The sequence below is a fragment of the Castanea sativa genome, chromosome 4 (assembly GCF_040712315.1).
Source record: "Castanea sativa cultivar Marrone di Chiusa Pesio chromosome 4, ASM4071231v1".
Taxonomy (NCBI): domain Eukaryota; kingdom Viridiplantae; phylum Streptophyta; class Magnoliopsida; order Fagales; family Fagaceae; genus Castanea; species Castanea sativa.
The window spans coordinates 39,330,786-39,349,960 of NC_134016.1; the positions used below are offsets into that span (position 1 = coordinate 39,330,786).

At 37.6% G+C, this 19,175-nt stretch overlaps 1 pseudogene; it reads left to right on the forward strand.

Moving 5' to 3' along the window:
- Positions 1–14,138: 14,138 nt before the first annotated feature.
- LOC142631514 (protein NRT1/ PTR FAMILY 2.11-like) lies at positions 14,139–17,385 on the forward strand (annotated as a pseudogene).
- The last annotated feature ends 1,790 nt before the right edge of the window (positions 17,386–19,175 follow it).

Consider the following 19,175-nt stretch of genomic DNA (forward strand, 5'->3'; position numbering starts at 1 on the left):
GTTTGTATTGCACTTACCATAGAGAGAAAGGTCATACTACTGAGTAGTGCTGTGTGTTGAAGGATCAATTGGAGAAACTCATAAAGGCAGGGCATTTGAAGGAATTTGTGGTCAGCCAAAAAGGGGTAAGTGCAGGCTAGAGATCAGGGTTATTCATGCAACTTCCATGGGAGTAAGTGTGAGCCATCGGAAGGGCATATTAAGTGTAGTGACCCCACCTGAAGCAGATACCACAGACCAACCTAAGAAGAGGCTCAGTAGGACTTCAGTCCGAATCATTTTTGGTGAAGCAGATTTAGAAGGAACATCCTAACCACATGATGATGCCTTGGTGGTGACTTCACGGATTGGTGGATTCTCAGTGAAAAGAGTCATGGTAGATCAAGGGAGTGGGGCTAAGATCATGTACCCCAATCCATATAAAGGGACTAGAGTTGAAGCCAGAGGATATAAGTAAGTATGACACACCACTAGTAGGATTTGATGGGAAAGTAGTAATACCTGAGGGGTAGATAAAACTCTCAATAGTATTCGAGGGAAAGGAAGTCAAGGTAAATTTCATAATGGTTAATGCTTTTTCACCATACATTGCAATTTTGGGACGGCCTTGGATTCGTGCTATGGGTGCAGTACCTTCTACATTACACCAAAAGATCAAATTCCCAACTGAAGATGGGGTTGTTATGGTGTGAGCCGACCAAAAAGTAGTAAGACAGTGCTTAGTGGCTACGATAAACCATGAGATTAAACAAAAGGACCTAGTTAAAACGAAGCAATTATATCAATTACAGAGCACGGAAAGCCTATCAGCACGGAGGAATTAGTTCAGGTGCGAATATTGCCTTATACTAATAGGTACTTTCAAATTCGGAAAAGTTTGCAAGTAGAAAATCGAGTAGAAGTTCTTCTATCATTAATACATAATTTGGATGTGTTTGCATGGAATCCGTATGAAGTTCCTGGGGTGGACCCGATTTTTATTACACATCAGTTGAATGTAGATCCTTTGGTCACGCTGAAAAAGCAAAAGTCGACGAGATCGACAAAACCACATGTGGAAGCAGGGAAGAAGGAAGTGAAGAAATTGAAGCAGGTTAGGGCCATCAAGGAGGTGTTTTTCCCCGAGTAGTTATCTAATACGGTAGTGGTGAAGAAGAAAATGGGAAATAGAGAGTTTGTGTTGATTTTACAGATCTCAACCAAACAAGCCTGAAGGACTCATTCCTTATACCAAAGATAGATCAATTGGTAGATGCTACAGTCGAACACCAAATAATGAGCTTTTTAGATGCCTTTCAAGGTTATCATCAGATCGCTTTAGTACTTGAGGATCAGGAGAAAACCTCTTTCATTACACCTGAAGGTAATTACCATTACACAATGATGTCTTTTAGGTTAAAGAATGCAAGGGCTACATGCCAACAAATGGTTACTTGGATGTTCAAGAAGCAAATCAGTGAAACGGTAGAATTCTATTTTGACGACAAGGTGGTGAAGAGTAGAAGAAATGAAGAGCACGTTCCTAATCTAGTAGAAGTTTTTGAAATATTGAGGCGACATAAGTTATGCCTTAATGCAGACAAATGTGCCTTCGGCACGAGGTTGGGTAAGTTTTTGGGTTACATGATAACTACGCAAGGAATAGGGGCCAACCCCAATAAAATTTCAAAAATTCAAGAGCTCAAACTGCCCACTAACCATAAAGAAGTGAAAAAACTCACTAAGATGATTACCGCCCTGAATAGGTTCGTTTCAAGGTCAACGGATAGGTGTAGACCATTCTTACTATTGTTGAAGAAGTGGAAGGGTTTTCAGTGGACGGGGAATGCGATGCGGCATTCAAAGACCTGAAGTCTTATTTGGCTAGCCCGCCTGTTTTATCTCGACCCGAGCCCGAAGAAGATTTGTATATGTACTTGGCAGTTTCCGGCCATACGGTGAGCTCAGTATTGCTAAGACATCAGGAAGGGATCCAAAGCCAATGTATTATCTCAACAAAACATTGGTGGATGCAGAATTTGGTATTTTTCGTTAGAAAAAATGGCATTAGCATTAGTGCATACTACGAGAAAGTTGCCACATTATTTTCAAGCCATATAGTATGGGTGCTGACCGAGTACCCCCTACAGTCACTTTTGAGAAGGTCAGATTTCACTAGAAGGATAGCTAAATAGGTAACCAACCTTGGGATGTTTGACATATGGTACAAGCCAAAGAATTCTATTAAGGGTCAGGTGTTAGTAGACTTTGTAGCTGAATTCACCCGTGAACCAAGAGTTCCCATTGGGATATGCCAAGTTATGGTTAAGAAATGGTGCGTGTATGTGGACAGTGCGTCTAATACAAGAGGATCGGGGTTGTAATGATATCTCCCAAGGGATTACGATTGGAAAAATCACTAAGATTAGGTTTTTGTGCTTCAAACAACGAAGCCAAGTACGAAGCTCTCATTTCTGGTCTTAAGGCGGTCCAGAAGCTTGGTGCCAAGGAAGTTGAGGTATTATTGGACTAGAAATTAGTGGTAAGTCAAATTTATGGGAGCTTTGAGGCAAAGGATGCTCATATGCAGCAGTACATGAAGTTGTTTGGGGCCTTACAAGCAGCTTTTCAAAAAGTAGGCATGGTCAAGATACCAAAAAGTCAAAATAATCTTGCTGATTCATTGGCCACTTTGGCTTCATCGTCGAATGAATGTATTCCCCAAATGATCTCTGTAGAGTTATTGGAGCATCCGAGTATAGAGCATCATGCAATTGTATCATAAACTACGATGCCTAAACCAAGTTGGATGGATCCTTATATTTCGCTCTTGTCTGATGGATCTTTGTCAACTGATTCGAAAGAGTTAGAGAAAGTACGGAGAACGTCGGCTCGTTTCTAGCTTTCCAAGGACAAAAATTTATATCAGCATTCATTTGGGGGTCATTATTTGTTACATCTCCATCCAAATAGAGTCACCAAACTTCTAGCCAAGCTAAATGAAAGGATATGTGGTGGACATTTGAGAGGAAGGTCTTTGTCTCACCGATCTATGAGCAAAGGATTTTGGTGGCCGAGTATGCAACAGGATGCGGTCAACTATGTTAAAAAGTGTGACCAACACCAAAGACATGCCTCAATCATTCATCAACCGGGCGGAAAATTGAACCTGGTCACTAGCCCTTGACTCTTCGCACAATGGGGTTTGGATATAATTGAATTGTTCCCTCGAGCTATGGGAAACAGGAGATTTATGTTGGTTGCTACCAATTATTTCACAAAATGGGTGTAAGCCAAAGCCTTGGCGAACATAAGGGATGTGGATGTGAAGAAGTTTGTGTGGAAAAACATCTTCACAAGGTTTGGGGTACCTCAAGTGCTAATTTCAGATAATGGACTGCAGTTTGATAGTAAGGCCCTTCAGGATTACTGTAGTAATCTGGGAATAATTAATAGGTACTCGACACTTGCATATCCCCAGAGCAATGGATAGGTGAAGCAACCAATAAGACAATAATTAATGGTTTGAAGAAAAGTTTGGAAGGGGCGAAAGGAAACTGGGCCAAGGAATTGCTGAATGTTTTGTGGGCCTACTGAACCACACCAAGAAGGTCAATAGGTGAGATTCCCTTCTCTATGACGTACGAAGCGAAGGAGGTAATACCAATTGAGATAAGCATAAGAGTTACAGACTTCTTACGAAGCAATAATGATGCTCAAATGGTCCAGAACTTAGACTCCTTGAAGGAAAGACGAGACATGGTATCCTTCCGTCTTGCTGATTATCAACAGAATTTAGCCCGGGGGTATAACAAGAATGTAAAGCGGTGGGGAATATGAAAGATCAAAGTGCGGGGAAGCTCGCCCTGAATTGGGTAGGACCCTATCGAGTGATGGTCGTAACTAGGACAGGGGCTTATTACTTGGAGGATATGAAAGAAAGACATTTACCCTGACCATGGAGCATTTGTAATATGAAAAAAGTATTACTAGTAAATGTGGAACAGAAATTGTAATATGTGTTTCAGGTTGTAAATGAGCTTGAATAGAGAATGTGCAATGAAGTCAATTGTTACATTATGTGTTGTTAAATAGTTTAACGAATTTTTCTAAGGACAGAAATTTGGTTTCGGCCTGACTCCGGTCACCGACTAGATAGAAATCTTAATGAATTTTTCTAAGGACAAAAATCTAGCATCGACTTGACTTTGGTCATTGACCAAGTGGAAACCTTAATGAATTTTTATAGGATATAAATTTGGCCTCAGTCTAACTCCGGTCACAAACCAAGTGGAAACCTTAATATATTTTTCTAAGGATAGAAACCTGACCTCGGCTTGACTTCGGTCACCGACCAAGTGGAAACCTTAATGAATTTTTCTAAGGGAAAAAACTCAACCTCGGCCAGACTTTGGTCATCGACTAGGGGGAAACCTTAATGAAAATTTTCCTAGGGATTGAAACCTGGCCTCGGTCTAACTCCGATCACCGATCAAGTGGAGGCCTTAAAAAAATATTCTGAGGATAAGAACCTTGTCTTGAACTAAACCTATTCACTAACTAGTAAAAGAAATTAACAAACTCTTCCTAGAAACAAAGACTGTCTTAATAAGGAGGGCCTCGGTTGAAATGTGTAGACCCCGGTTGATAGAATTAACAAGTTTTATACCTAAGTTGTTAATTAGATTTATTATGAATAAAACTTGTTAAAACAAACAAACATCAATATCACGTTAAAATTATATGCAGCGAAAAAGTAAATAAGACAAGATATAATAACCTAGGAAAACCAATGAAACAAACTAGTTTCATAGTAAAAAACCTAGGGGAAACCTTCCCGAAAAGCAATCCACTATAGTAAAGAAAAGTTTCAAATCTAGTACGAAGCCTTTGTCCCTAGACTCTACAATCCCCGTAGATGAACTTACAATAGAAACCTTCTACCACTTCAGAACCTCTGAACTCTTCAATATATGAACGCCACCCTTTGATACACGGATCCCAGTATGTGACTAACTCCTTTGCACAAATCCCAGTACGTAACTCACTCACCAACTTGAGGAAGAAGAATGTTGGCTGCAAAATTCTTTCACTTCATCAACAATGAAGATCAAGAAGCACTTGGATACAAAACTCTAAAGCACAAAGACGCAGTAGCTTCTTTCAGAGAGAATAAGCACTCAGTCACTTTTTGCATGTGTTCTCCTTGTATTCTCATATGTGACGGCCTCTAAAATAAGCTTTATATATGTCTAGGGTTGTGAGAAAAGAAACCCTACATATACATGTCAGCATGGGCCGAAAATCAGATCTGAAAATCTGAATTTCATAAAACTCGATAAATACAGCTGTCGAGACCTCGATAGATAGCTATCTGTAGAGCAGCTGTCGAGCTTTAATGAATCAACACTTCTTCACTTGTTTCTTGGACAGATTTGCATGGCTTCAATACTAGACTTGAACACTTGTTCTTTGAAGTATCAAACACATCCTAGATCTACCTAATTACAAGTATTGTGCGTTTTGTCAAAGGATTAGCCAATTACATAAAATGTTGACATATGTTCCTAACATTCAATTACATATGTCCTAACAAAATGGCTCATTGTTTGAATCTGTAGTCCAAGGGACTGTAATTAATAAACCCATCGGGCATGGAATGGATAAATGTTGCATGTGTGTTACCGATCATTAACACTTGGGATTTCTTGAAGTATGATGGCATGATTCCACTCAAAAATAATAAATCATATGTATGAAAGGGGTTCAGTCATGAAATCACACTCTAATTGGAGCATACAACAGTGTGAAGAACAAATTAAATGTACAAGGAAATAAAGTGGAGCAATAAGCAAACAATTTAACTAAAGAAGTTCAAACATTCAGTATTAAGTAAACTAAATAAAGTTCAATACATGAATAAAATATCACTTGGCTAGATACAAAAAAGTTTGACTAGCCCTACAAGAAATAAGAAATAAAAAGTAGAAAATGGTTCAAGAAGTCAGGTGGTTGGTTCTCAAGGCAAGGCACGGCAAAGGTGGTTGTGGGAGCTTCAGGAGCAACTAAAGGGACTAAACTAGGGGTTAATTGGGGGGCACCTTGCGTCTCCGTGGCAATGGCTGTAGTTGGACTCTCCTCATCAATCACCACCACTTGAGAATCAATTTGTTAGGACAACTCCCTCATGCTACGGTTGTCCCCCCTCTTCTTCATCAGCGTCCTCAGATTGATCATCAGCTTGAACTTCTATGGGATGGTTATTGAGCAAAGGAATTTGATTGGCATCTCTAAAAAGGGAGGTGTCAAGGAGACTGATCCCATTCATCGCCACCATCCAACCTTCTGTAAATACGAATTTTCGAGCTTGAAAGATGACTGCCCCTGCCGAGTTTTCGGCATCCTTGAATCCCATATTATAAAAGACTTGCTCACAGTTCTTCATTGTCTCTTTTAAGTGAGCAAGTTCTTTGTCACGGGCAGAGATAATGCTCAAAACCTTAACAAGCTTGACTTCGGCCTCACCGAGCATCCCCTACAAGTCCTCAGCCTTCTACTCAACCAGTTCCCAAGCTTTTTCCGCGGTGGTTACTTGACGTTCTGCCACGTTCAGCTTTAGGGTCTTCTCGTTCAAGCTGGCCTCTGTAACTTCTTTTAAAGCCTTCTCCTTGTCGGCTTCCTCCATCATGCCATTTAACCGACCCTTCACCACATGGGTCAGTTGAGGCAGCCTGGGACACTAACAGAGATGATAGGGAAAAATCAATGTGATCCGAGTATTAACACCTATAAAATTGGAAAAGGTAAAGATATAATAATAATGAGATGATAACAAATGGGGAATAGTTATACTCACAACTATAGTGAGCCACTTCCACTTCAGGACAATGTCTTTGTCCTGGCAGTCCATGTAATGGTTCAAATTAGTAGGCAATAGTAGAGCCTTGCTAAGGCTATCGGAGACTTGTCCCCTAAGGTCATTCCTCCAAGTCCGAACATAAGAGTTAGTGAGCAGAACTTTGTCTCCTAGTTAAAAGTTGCACTCCCATCTAGAAATGGAGGCCACGTGGGATTCGATCATAGCTGGTTAACCAGCAGGCCAAACCCCGTGGAGGGTTTCCTCGAGCTATGGAGTCAGTGCAGTACCCATAGCAGTAGTGGGAGGCTGGTCAGTAGGAGGGGTACTAGACCCAATAGTAAGGTCATCGGCTACCCTCTTCCTCTTCTTGCGTTGACATGGCGTAGGGGGGATTGGCTTGTTGAGAAATCGGTTGAGGGACAACTTGTCCCCCGACCAGATGTGCTACCAGGAACCGATGTTCGAGAGCCATATTGTGCCATTGAACCATCCCAACGGTCGAATTAGTGAGGTCTAGAGTGTTTACATGAAGGCTTCAACCAGAATATGCACTGGCCAACCATGAACAACCATGTCACCCGAATTGTCCCGAATCGGTTCAAGTGAGTTTTCCTGGACTATTCTAGGCCTTTGATGTCTAGCTTCCCCACTAGTAAGCTCGTGCGGCAGGAATCCAGGCAACTGAACGTCAAGATAGGACAAGAGGGGGCTTCCAACTATTAAAGCTCCCGGAAAGTCTTGATAGCTAGTAAACAAAGGCATGCAACCAAGAATTAAGTGAGAGGATTTCAGTTGCCTTTCGTAGTGCACAAATATTTATGAGCGCAAGACAAAGTTCAGCTCCCAAGCTCGTACAACGCACAGGTCAAGTTGGAAGCTTTTGGAGTCTGCAATAAGGAACAACGAACAAAGTTAATAAAAATATGCATGGCAATAGTAAAAGACCGAATGTACAAAAAAAAACAAAAAAAAAACAACAACAAAGAGAGAGAGAGAGAGAGAAAAAAGAAAACTTAAAGTGAAAATGCATGCTTCGGGGTCATTCTAAAGAATCAAAAAAGAGGGCATCGACCTATCTGGCAAGGAGAGGTCGGACAGGTGAGTTCTCCATTGAGCCAGTTCCCACTCACTCTCACTAGCTCCCTTGCGGAGTTCCTATTGGAGTCGGGGAGACAAGATATCAACTTTACCATGGTATTTTGGGTTTGAAGGTAATACATGTTCCTTAGGCTTCCCCGAATAGAATAAAGGAAGTTAATGCCATGGTGTGTAAGGTTTAGGTCGTACAGTTGGTTAAGACGCCCCACACAGTTTACTACCTTATAAAAGTTGGGCAGACATTGGTCGAGGCTAAGCCCATAAAAACTAAGAGTTCTAAGTAAACTGGGATCTATTAGAAGTCTAACTCCACCCTCTAGTATTGACATTAAAGGAAAAAAGACCACATGAGGCAATCTTTGGTCTTCTATATCTCCCTCATGATAGTATGATATATTCACGTCATGAGTGCCTTTGGGGATATTAAACCTAGTCTTGAAGGACTCTATGTTTGCATTTGTGTTTAAAAGGTACGAAAAACTCATATTTTCCTATTAAGATAACTATGGAAGAATGAGAATAAAAGAAACAGGAGAAAGAAGACTTACTAAGTAACTTCTTAATAAAAGGGGTGGTCTCAAGAGAAATTTAAGAGCTCGGGAAGAAAGAGTAAGAAGGATTCTGAATTTGATAGGAACTAAAGAAAGTTATAAATGAGAAGGATGACAGTATTTATAGGGAAAAAGGTCATTTAATGTAATTTCAAAACAACTAATCAATACTTATCGTTGTTTCTACTCATGCGTGCCTCAGTAATCAAAGCGTCAAATTATCAAGACTGTTTGATGTGTCAGATGCTTCCACGTATTCACAAAGAGCAAGATGTCATGTCTGCTGTATTATGGAGTGACATTTTGTCTTCTCAAGGTATAACAATCATTTTTTAAAAGCTTAGCTAAGCGTCAAGGCAAGAATCCCGGATCCTATCCCCACTTTATGAAAATAGGGTCGTGAGTAGCCAAAGCCAGCCCATAAGATGGAAGTAGACCCAAAACCCGGTTGGAGTGAGCCTAGCCCTACAAAACGTGTATTAGGACATAGAAATTATCGTTCGGGGGAATCCCATAGTGCTCAGCCTACTAATAATTGATGAGGTGGTGGGAAATCGATGAAGAAATGATTAAACTAAAGTCGTCTGCCTAGAGTTGTTAGTGCCTTTGGAGAACTCCTTGTCGAATGCTATTTGGCATCTGGAACAAGTTTCAAGAGAAATCTCAGAAGGCATGATGATTTCTTGGGATTCTGGCGAAAGTGGAGATGCATGAGAATTGGTGAAACAATAATGATTAGTACCCCACTAAAGAGAGACTATATAAGGAGAGGGAAGGCAGATAAGGGGGGTTGGTTGGAAAAAAACTGGAAAATTTTGGGAAAAGAGTGGAAATAGAGAGAGGGAGTGTGAGTAAAGAAGGAAGAAGAAGAACTACCAGAGGGTGAGGCGTGTAGGTCCAAAAGTTTGCAAAAGATACAAATTGGACTATCTAGTTGGTGTTTGGAGCCATACCCGTAGGATTGTTAGGAAACCCACAAATAAATAAATTGAGGGCCCAAATCCTTTGCCCAAGACAATAGCTCTCATAGGTTTGGAGACCACAATATATAGTTAGTTAGTTAGTTAGTTAGTTAGTTAGTAATATACGGTATGCGTATAATACTTTAAGTATACGGGCTTGTATAGATTGGTATCTTTTTAAAAAGTACATTTCAAAAATTCGACAAAAAAGATAAGGAAAAGGAAAATACACAGTACAAGTATAATACGTTTATATTTTAAAATATCGCAATAAAAATACAAAAAAATTAAGCATATAATTTTTTAAAGATAAATGAAATAATTCAATATATAGAAAATTCTCAACAATTTAATTGAAATAATCTACTTAATAAAAGAGTTAGAGAGGGGGGGGGGGGATGTAAAAGAATTAAGATATATTAAAAAGAGAAACGCTATGTCTAAAATATTTTCATAACAAATCCAAAGTGGCAAATTGTTGTTTTTGTTATGAATGGACAAAAAAGTCATTTAAGTTGTGGATTTAAATTAGAATCAATAAAAATTTATCACCTATAATTTGTTATGAAGGAAAATTCTTAAGTACTCCCAAAGTATGGTTAAATGGTGTTTCCTCTTCTCACATTGATAGTGAACTCCACTATGAATTAAATGAGTGAACCCCATCATAAATGTGAGAAGAGAGAGTATCATTCACCATATTTTGTAAGTATCTAAGAATTATTTTGCTGTGAAAATATTGTGAACGTAACCAATTTTTTATAGAAAGTAAAAGAGATTTAATGGTTGGCAATTTTTTTTTTTTAAGCAGCTTCTTTGATTTTGATTTTGATAAATGGCAGCTTTTGACTACTCCAACACTCCTAGCTTTCTAAACTTTTTGAACGTTGTGAATTTGTGAGTCTTTGACGTCCAGCCAATAATTGCTTTATCCTTCAAACGAGTATTTAACAGAGTAACATACACATATTTCACTACGAAAATAATGTTAGCCTTATTGCTGGCAAAGAAATTCTCATCAAGGCTGTGGCACAATCCATACCTACATATACAATGAGTGTATTTCAACTCCCTTAGAAATCATGTGATGAACTAGATGCATTGTGTGCTAAATTTTGGCGGGGTCAAATGGGTAATGAACAAAAAATTCATTGCAAGAGTTGGGATAAATTGACAGCTTCAAAAATAAAGGAGGAATGGGGTTTCGAGATTTAAGAGCCTTTAATCTAGCTATGTTGACCAAGCAAGGGTGGAGAATGGTTCAATACAAGGATTCTTTGCTTTATCAATGTTTCAAAGCAAGGTATTTTCCGCGTTCATTGTTCCTTGATGCTAAAGAATCACCAAACTGCTCATATGTATGGAGAAGCTTGATGGCTGCACAACCCATCCTCATATCTAGACATTGTTAGAGGGTGGGGAATGGTCTTTCAATTAATGTTCCAAAAGATAGATGGATTCCCAACTACCCAACAAACAAAATTTTACATCCGGTGCATGGAGATGTGAATGAAATGCTGGTTGCGGATCTGATCAACCCGAATTTACATATTTGGAGGAATGAGGAAGTCATGGCTACTTTTCACAGGGAGGAAGCAGAAGCTATTTGTAAATTCCATTGAGCTGTAGAGATGTTAATGATGCTATTATTTGGCTGCATAATTCAAAGGGATTGGTCACAGTTAAGTCGGCTTATCATGTGGCTAGGAAACTTCAAATTAATGGCAATCAGGTAGGAACTTCAGGGGGCTGTGCTGAAAGGAAGATTTGGGCTGCAATATGGAAGCTTAAGCTTCCAAAAAAAAATATATATATATATATATATATTTGGATGGCGAGCCTGTCATGATATATTACTGACTATAGGAAATCTGACTGGGAGGAAAGTCCTTCAGGAAAACAAATGTCTGTTATGTACGAGAGAATTGGAATCAATGGTCCATGCCTTGTGGGATTGTGCAGCGGTTCAGAATATTTGGGCTGGCAGCATCCGAAAGTTGTAGAAAAGTATGCACGGGCAGCCAGACATGAAGCAGTTGATGGAGGATTTGTTGGAGCGCCTAACGTTGGATGAAATGGATTTGTTCTGGGCTCAAGCATGGTTCATATGGAATTAGATGAACTGTGTGGTGCATGGAGGCAAATTGAAGGACCCAAGCAGCTTAAATAAAAGAGCAAAGGAGTTTGTTGATGTATTTTAACATGCCTAAAATCACTTGTCTATTCAGACTAGGCAACAACTCAGTGGGGACGTTTGGCAACCTCCACCACAATCGGAATACAAATTAAATTTTGATGCAACAATTTTTTTGGGCTTGGACAGATCAGGCTATGGTGCTATAATTCGAAATGACAAGGGAGAAGTTATGGTTGCTATGACCGCTAGTGGACCGAAGGTGAGTACAAGTGATGAGGCTGAATTGCTTGCTTGTCAAAGAGCTATTGAATTTGCTGTGGATGCTGGGTTCTCGAGGTTGATAATTGAGGGAGATAACAGTAATGTAATCCAAGCCATCTCTTCTCCATTAGAAAATTTTTCATTGTTTGGTAATGTTGTTAATGATATTAGGCATTCGATTTGGGGGTTACAGTGGACTAGAGTTTGCTGCATTAGGAGAGGAGCAAATAATGTGGCACATGTATTAACTCAATATGCTAGGAATACATTAGATGAGGATTTGTATTGGATGGAGGATTCTCCCCCACCAGCCTTAGAAGCCTTGTATCATGATCCTTTAGCAATTTAAATGAATGAATATTTCCCCTTAAAAAAAAAACTCTTTTTTTTTATAAGAACGTAGATTAAACTTTTAGTTTAAAAGTAAGATACAAACGTACGCGTAACTATTAACTAATTATATATATACACAAGGGCGGCACTAGAAAGTTTTTATTGGGGCCAAGATTAAACTATTATTTTGAATCACCATTCAAGTAAAAAAATCAACGCACTATGAGAGCATTATATCTTTCCAAATTCTTTTGAATATACAAAAATTTTCTAATTTGCAATACACATGTATAAAAAATGTTTTTTTTTAAAAAAAAAAAAGAAAAAGAAAAAAAGGACTCAGGATCTTGACCTTAAAGTAGCAACGTGGCATTATGCTACAAGAGTAAAACATTTGGCATCAAACTTAGCTCCTCTTTAAAGAATCGAATGACTAAACATACCAATATAACAAGAAAAGTGTATTCATCAACAGATAATCAATTACCTTTTTAAATTAAAAAGAAAAAAAATAAAATCATAAGCCACAAGAGAAATAAATAGAAATTGAACTAAAATATAAATAATAAAGATAAAAAAAAAAATTTGAACCTCTCAAGATTTTAAAACTATTTTCCCTTAACTTCCAGTAAGAAAATTCCTTATTAAGAAAAAGAAAGTAATTGAATAAGAACGTGAGCATGAGACCACTAAATGGATGGAAGTCAATGAAGTGTGAGTCTAGAAAAATTACACCAAATTGAGAGTCTTTTAGAATTGAGTGGTTCATGGCCGAAGGAAAGTACTGGGAAAGGGAAATTAGAACTAGAAAATGAAAAAGAAGCTAGTAAAAAATATATATAAAAAAACAAAAAGGAAAAAGTATTAATTTGCTAATGGCTACGTGTTTGGGAAAGCAATTTGAGGTTGGAAAGGGACATGGACAGGTGGGGCCATGCCGTGGGGGGCCAATCAATTTCCTCGAGGAGGCCAGCTCATTGAAAAAAAAAAGGACATTGAGTTACATTTTTACCTAGATTTTACCTATAGTAAACTGCACACAAGCTTTAGACAAGTAGGACTTCTTGTGGTGTGCTAAGTATATTTAGAGTTTTGGTGTTGTGAGAGTGCTTTTATGCCACTTTATAATCACCCTATTTTCTTAGCAAAACTTTGTCTTAAACATGGCCCATGAACTTTGGCCTAAGATTAAACCACAAAAATCTTTATCTTTTTATTGTGTGATTACTTCTTTAATTTTTCATTTTCTATTTCTATTTTGTATAAACTCATTATTGTTTACTACACTGATAACAAATAAGTATTAAGGCTTCGTCTATCTCAACTAGGCATTAAAAAGAAAGATTTTGAATTTAAAATTCTTAATTTAAAATGACTTCAATAAAGTATAAAGGGGGCAATTTTTTTTTTCCCCCTATTGATAAAATTTATGATTGTTAATTGGAATTTACATCAACATATGAAATGGTTTTTAATAAGAGTGGCCAACATTAAAAGTTGAAATTCTACATCAAACAGCATAAATTTTAGCTGCTCTACGCATGAACTCAAAAAATTATTTGTGATTTCATTAAGGTGAGTACTTAGAGTGGCCTTAATTTTCTGTTATTGCTATTACCTTACTTTCATTTTATTTTTTCTAAACTCATTTTTATAAAAGAAAGTCGACCGAGAACATATTGTAAATATTTTGTATGTGATTGGCAGGTTTGATCAGGTAAAATTGTTCAAATCCCACAGGATCAAAATGCAGAAGCTGACGAAGTGGCTAGGAGTGCATCGTCAGTATGCATCTGCACTAATATTATTGTGGTCAAGATTGACAACTCTGACATACAGCAATAATTCAAAGACTCATTTTCTGACAGTAACACCGAAAGTGAAATAAATGACTCTCCATTGAGGAGGAACCTAAACAATTGAAAAGCATTGTGAAATTTCAATGTCTATCCTCTCAGCTATATATATTCTCATTATAGTAAGCATTTTCTATGCAACAAACAAACATATAACAAAACCAGCAAAAGGATGGAGCAGGGAGATATGGAGAAGAATGACAAGGCCGCTACAACAGAAGAGCCCCAGTTAAACTACAGAGGAATTAAAGCAATGCCATTTGTTATAGGTAAGAAAAGAAAAGAGAGAGAGAGAGAGAGAGAGAGGGACAGGGCATAATTCTAAAACATAAGTACGTTTTTTTTTTCTTCTTATGTTTGATGACCAAAAACGCAGGCAATGAGACTTTTGAGAAGCTAGGGACCATTGGCACCTCAACAAACCTATTGGTCTATCTCACTACCGTGTTCAACATGAACAGCAACTGCTACACTTCTTATCAACATCTTTAATGGTACCACCAACTTTGCTACCTTACTTGGAGCTTACCTCTGTGATACTTACTTTGGTCGTTACAACACATTGGGTTTTGCCTCAGTCGCCTCTTTTTTGGTACTGCTATAGCACTATTATATATTCACAATCTTTCTATGAAATTTAAACATAGTTTTAGATAAGTATGTGTGCATGCTCCTTTAAGGAATTGAAAACAATCATAACAAAACCGATGCCAAACTAAGTTGAGCATCAGAGTACTGAATTCGATTTTCCCATTTGATAAACCATTCAATACATATTGGACCTCCAACTGGATCCAAGTCATAATAGCTTCACTTCACTAAACTATGTTTCCAGGATTTAATAATGTACAAACTTACACGTTATTTAAAAATTTTGACGTGGTACTAAATACACTTTTATAATTGTAATATCTAATATGAACCATGAAATTGAAGCAATTCAAATAAAGAATATCCATGTAAACTTTTCATTTATGACCCTGTCCGTTTGATACCTTGCATCTCTAATCTCTTTTTTTTTTTTTTTTTTCCCTTCTTCTTTAAAGGGGATGCTTGTACTGTGTCTAACAGCAGCGATTGCCAAACTGCATCCTCCCCACTGTGGAACTAAAGAGATAGGGAATTGCCCTGGACCAACACCATGGCAAATGGCTTTTCTATTAAGCAGCCTGGGACTACTTGTTGTTGGGGCTGGTGGCATTAGACCGTGTAACTTGGCCTTTGGTGCTGACCAATTCAATCCCAACACTGAATCTGGAAAGAGGGGAATCAGCAGCTTCTTCAATTGGTACTACTTCACCTTCACTTTTGCCATGATGGTATCTTTAACATTCATTGTATACGTGCAATCCAATGTGAGCTGGGCCTGGGGGTTGGCGATTCCTACTTTCCTGATGCTCTTATCATGTGTACTCTTCTTTGTTGGGACACGAATTTATGTGATTCTAAAACCCGAGGGTAGTCCTTTGGCAAGCATAGTGCAGGTTATAGTGGCCGCAGTCAAGAAGAGGCAATTGAAGTTACCAGAGCAACCATGGCTCTCCCTCTTTAATTATATTTCCACAAGTACCATCAACTCCAAGCTTCCTTACACGGACCAGTTCAGGTAACAGAAACTGCTCATCTACTAAAGTAAATTTTATTCCTTAAAACTCTATGCCTCTTGCCATTTTTTATTAGTCTCGTCCCTTAAAAATTGATTATATATCACACGTGTATCAAAATCCATCATTCCCACTCTGAGTGTTTCACTTCATATTCTATCAAGTGCAGATGCCGATTTCTTTATTTCCATTTTAAATTTTGATTATTTTATAAGAAAACAAAAAACAAAAAACAAAAAAACAAAAAAACAAAAACAAAAACAAAAAGAAGAAGAAGAAGAAGGAAAGAGACAGCATTTCCAAAAGGAAAGAGAGAGAGACGTGTGGTACTCGTGTTTTGTGTGTTAAGAGTTAAGACTATTCTACCTTAGGGACACACTCAACAAAGTCCTATTACAGAGGAACTCTTTTTTATTTAGTTGACATGGTCACGGGATATGCCATAAGCCTATAACTGACCAAAGAAATGATTTTCTCAGGTTTTTAGACAAAGCTGCAATCATAACCCCCGAAGACCAAGTAAAATCTGACGGATCAGCAGCCAATCCATGGGGACTTTGCAGTATGCAGCAAGTGGAACAAGTAAAATGCTTGATGAGAGTGATTCCCATATGGGTTGCAGCCAGTATATACTATGTTGTCATAATCCAACAACAAACATACGTAGTATTCCAAGCCCTCCAATTTGATAGACGCCTTGGCAATACCAATTTCATCATCCCTGCTGCCTCCTACATTATCTTCACCATGCTTGCCCTCACTATCTGGATACCTGTTTATGACCGTATCATAGTCCCAACACTAAGAAGGTTCACAGGCAAAGAAGGTGGCATCACAGTCTTGCAAAAGATGGGTGTTGGCATGGTTCTTGCTATTATCACCATGCTTGTTTCAGCACTAGTTGAAGCAAGGAGGAGAACTTTGGCTATAACTAAACCAGTAGGTATAGACCCAAGAAGAGGTGCAATCTCTTCCCTTTCTGGCATGTGGTTGATACCACAGCTATCACTTGTAGGACTTTCTGAAGCATTTACTCTCGTTGGTGAAGTCGAATTCTACTACAAGCAATTCCCAGAAAACATGAGAAGCATTGGCGGGTCTTTCTTATTTGTTGGTTTGGCTTTGTCCGGTTACTTCAGTAGTTTCTTGGTGTCAGTGATTCACAGGACTACTTCTGGAGCTGCAACTGGACAATGGTTGCCTGAAGATCTTAACAAGGGGAGATTGGATTACTTCTATTACTTGATTGCTGCAATAGAGGTCGTAAATTTGGGTTACTTTATAATATGTGCAAAGTGGTACAAGTACAAAGGAAGCGACACCAGTGTTCATGAAGTTGACATGGGAAAAATGCAGTCTGAAAAAGAAAAGCCTCTAGTTTGAATCATTAAATATGAGGGAATAAAGAATAGGCCCCCCAAAAAAAATGGAAGAAGAAGAAGGAAAGTTGAACACTTAAAATAGAAAAAGAAACGCTGTTGTCAGAGTTCTACTTTATACTCTATCAATTACAACAAATAATGTATTAAGTAATTTAAGTTGTAATCGGTAAAACATAAAATAAAATAGAACACTCAGTACAAGATTTTCACTTTATAGGAGGAACATATCTTTATGAAATAGGGCATAGAAAAGGAAAGTTAATAGCAATCTGTTGTAGCCTTTCGACGCTGTCGCAATAATGCATGATTCAAAAGGAGGTTGATACTCATTCTTTACCAATTTCCTCCCATTTGCACCAAAAAGAAGACTTCAACTTTCCACCATATTAGTTCAGTATTTTGTGTTTGTTGTCAAAATAAAACAAAATTAATGACAGTTCACAATGTATTTCTTTCTGAGTTTCATTCTGGAATTTGTTGCTAATTTATGTCTAGGACATATATGGAGAAAGTATCTCGCAGGCAGGGGCAGAACTAAGTAGATAGTAGGGGGGGGTGGCGGCGCATGACCCCTCTAAAAAAATTTAAAACAAGATTTTCAATAGGCAAAATGTGAGACACAAACTTAGTTTTGAAGACCTGGGCCCCAACCAAAAAATTGGACCCCCTCACCCGTGACTTTTCCATGTCTCCTTCGCGATTAGACTCACGTTTTTTAAAACTTTCTCCATCCCCAAGCTCCAACAGGTCAGTAATAGCTTTGGTTAGTTTTGGCGTTAGTTTGGATAGCGTTTTAGGCCTGGTATTGTGGGTATGCGTTTTATTTTTGTGGGTTTTATATACTGATTATGGGACATGCAAGTACTTTTTTTAGCAAAATTAATTTTAAAATAAAATTAATTTTAAAACTGGGTCTCACGGCACTATTTACATATTTAAAAATTATTTTACTACAGTGTTGGATTTTCAGTTTTTAGCAATAAGTGATATCTAAACAGACCCTTAGTTTTTTAGCAATAAATTTCTTTAGAAACTTCATCACCTTTCTACAACTTTTTACAGCTTCATTTTCCTTTCTAGTCACTAAGCGTGCATTTGCCTAACGCGTTTACAACGTTTTGTGTTTTAAAACTGAAACCCACGGCACTGTTCATGTTTCAGCCAACAAATGAAGAAAAATACAGTTACAATATTTTTAATTTTCAGCAAAATAAACGGTATCCAAACAGATCCTAAAAAAAATCTCAAATCATTATCATGTGGTGCTCTACTCTTCTCACATTAGCTTAATCTCTATTTGATATCTACCTTTGGCTACCAATGCCCTTTAAAAGAGACTAGAATAAAGATGATATTAGTAGCATAGTGTTCTCTAACATGATTAACAGGTCGGTCACCATAGTATTCTTTTGAGAGGCACAAAACTCTCTCATTTTTAATTTCTATTTACTCGTCTTATGGTCTATGTTTTTTTTTTCTTTCCTCTAATTTATTTTAACCGATTGATAGGTTTTATTCACTATTTTGAATTCCATAGTGGCTTCTACTCAAATTTGTCTTTGTATTTGATACTTGGAAAAAAAATTCTTGAATATTTGTTACACATGTCTATAGCAAATTAGAAAACTTTTGTATACTTTATAAAGTTTAGATAATGTTTTCATGTAAAATAATTTTTTAGGCATATAACTTCTATATGTATACGAGTTATAACTTATATTGGAATTACAAATTTATTACTAAAAAAACTTATGCACTGAGAAATACATGCATACATACATTTGTATGTATGTATGCACGAATATGGTACTTTGAGTTTTTCTTGAATTAGAAACTAATACAAAAATTTAATCTGGGTCTCCCAAACAAAAATTCATGGTTCTACCCTTGCTCACAGGCATAGAAAGTCACACGTTTAACCAATTAATATGGGATTTACAATAACTAGAATGCCTTAATCTCAAATTTTTGGAGTTGACTATATATCCTCAACAATTTAGTTTGAGTCAGTCACATATAAAATTTTCTCCATTATCATGAATAAACTTAGATTATATGACATTCATTAATTATCTTGTTATATATTTGATATAAATAAATAAAATATGTGGATAACTTGATATGCATATTATACAATTCTTAGAAATCGAGCT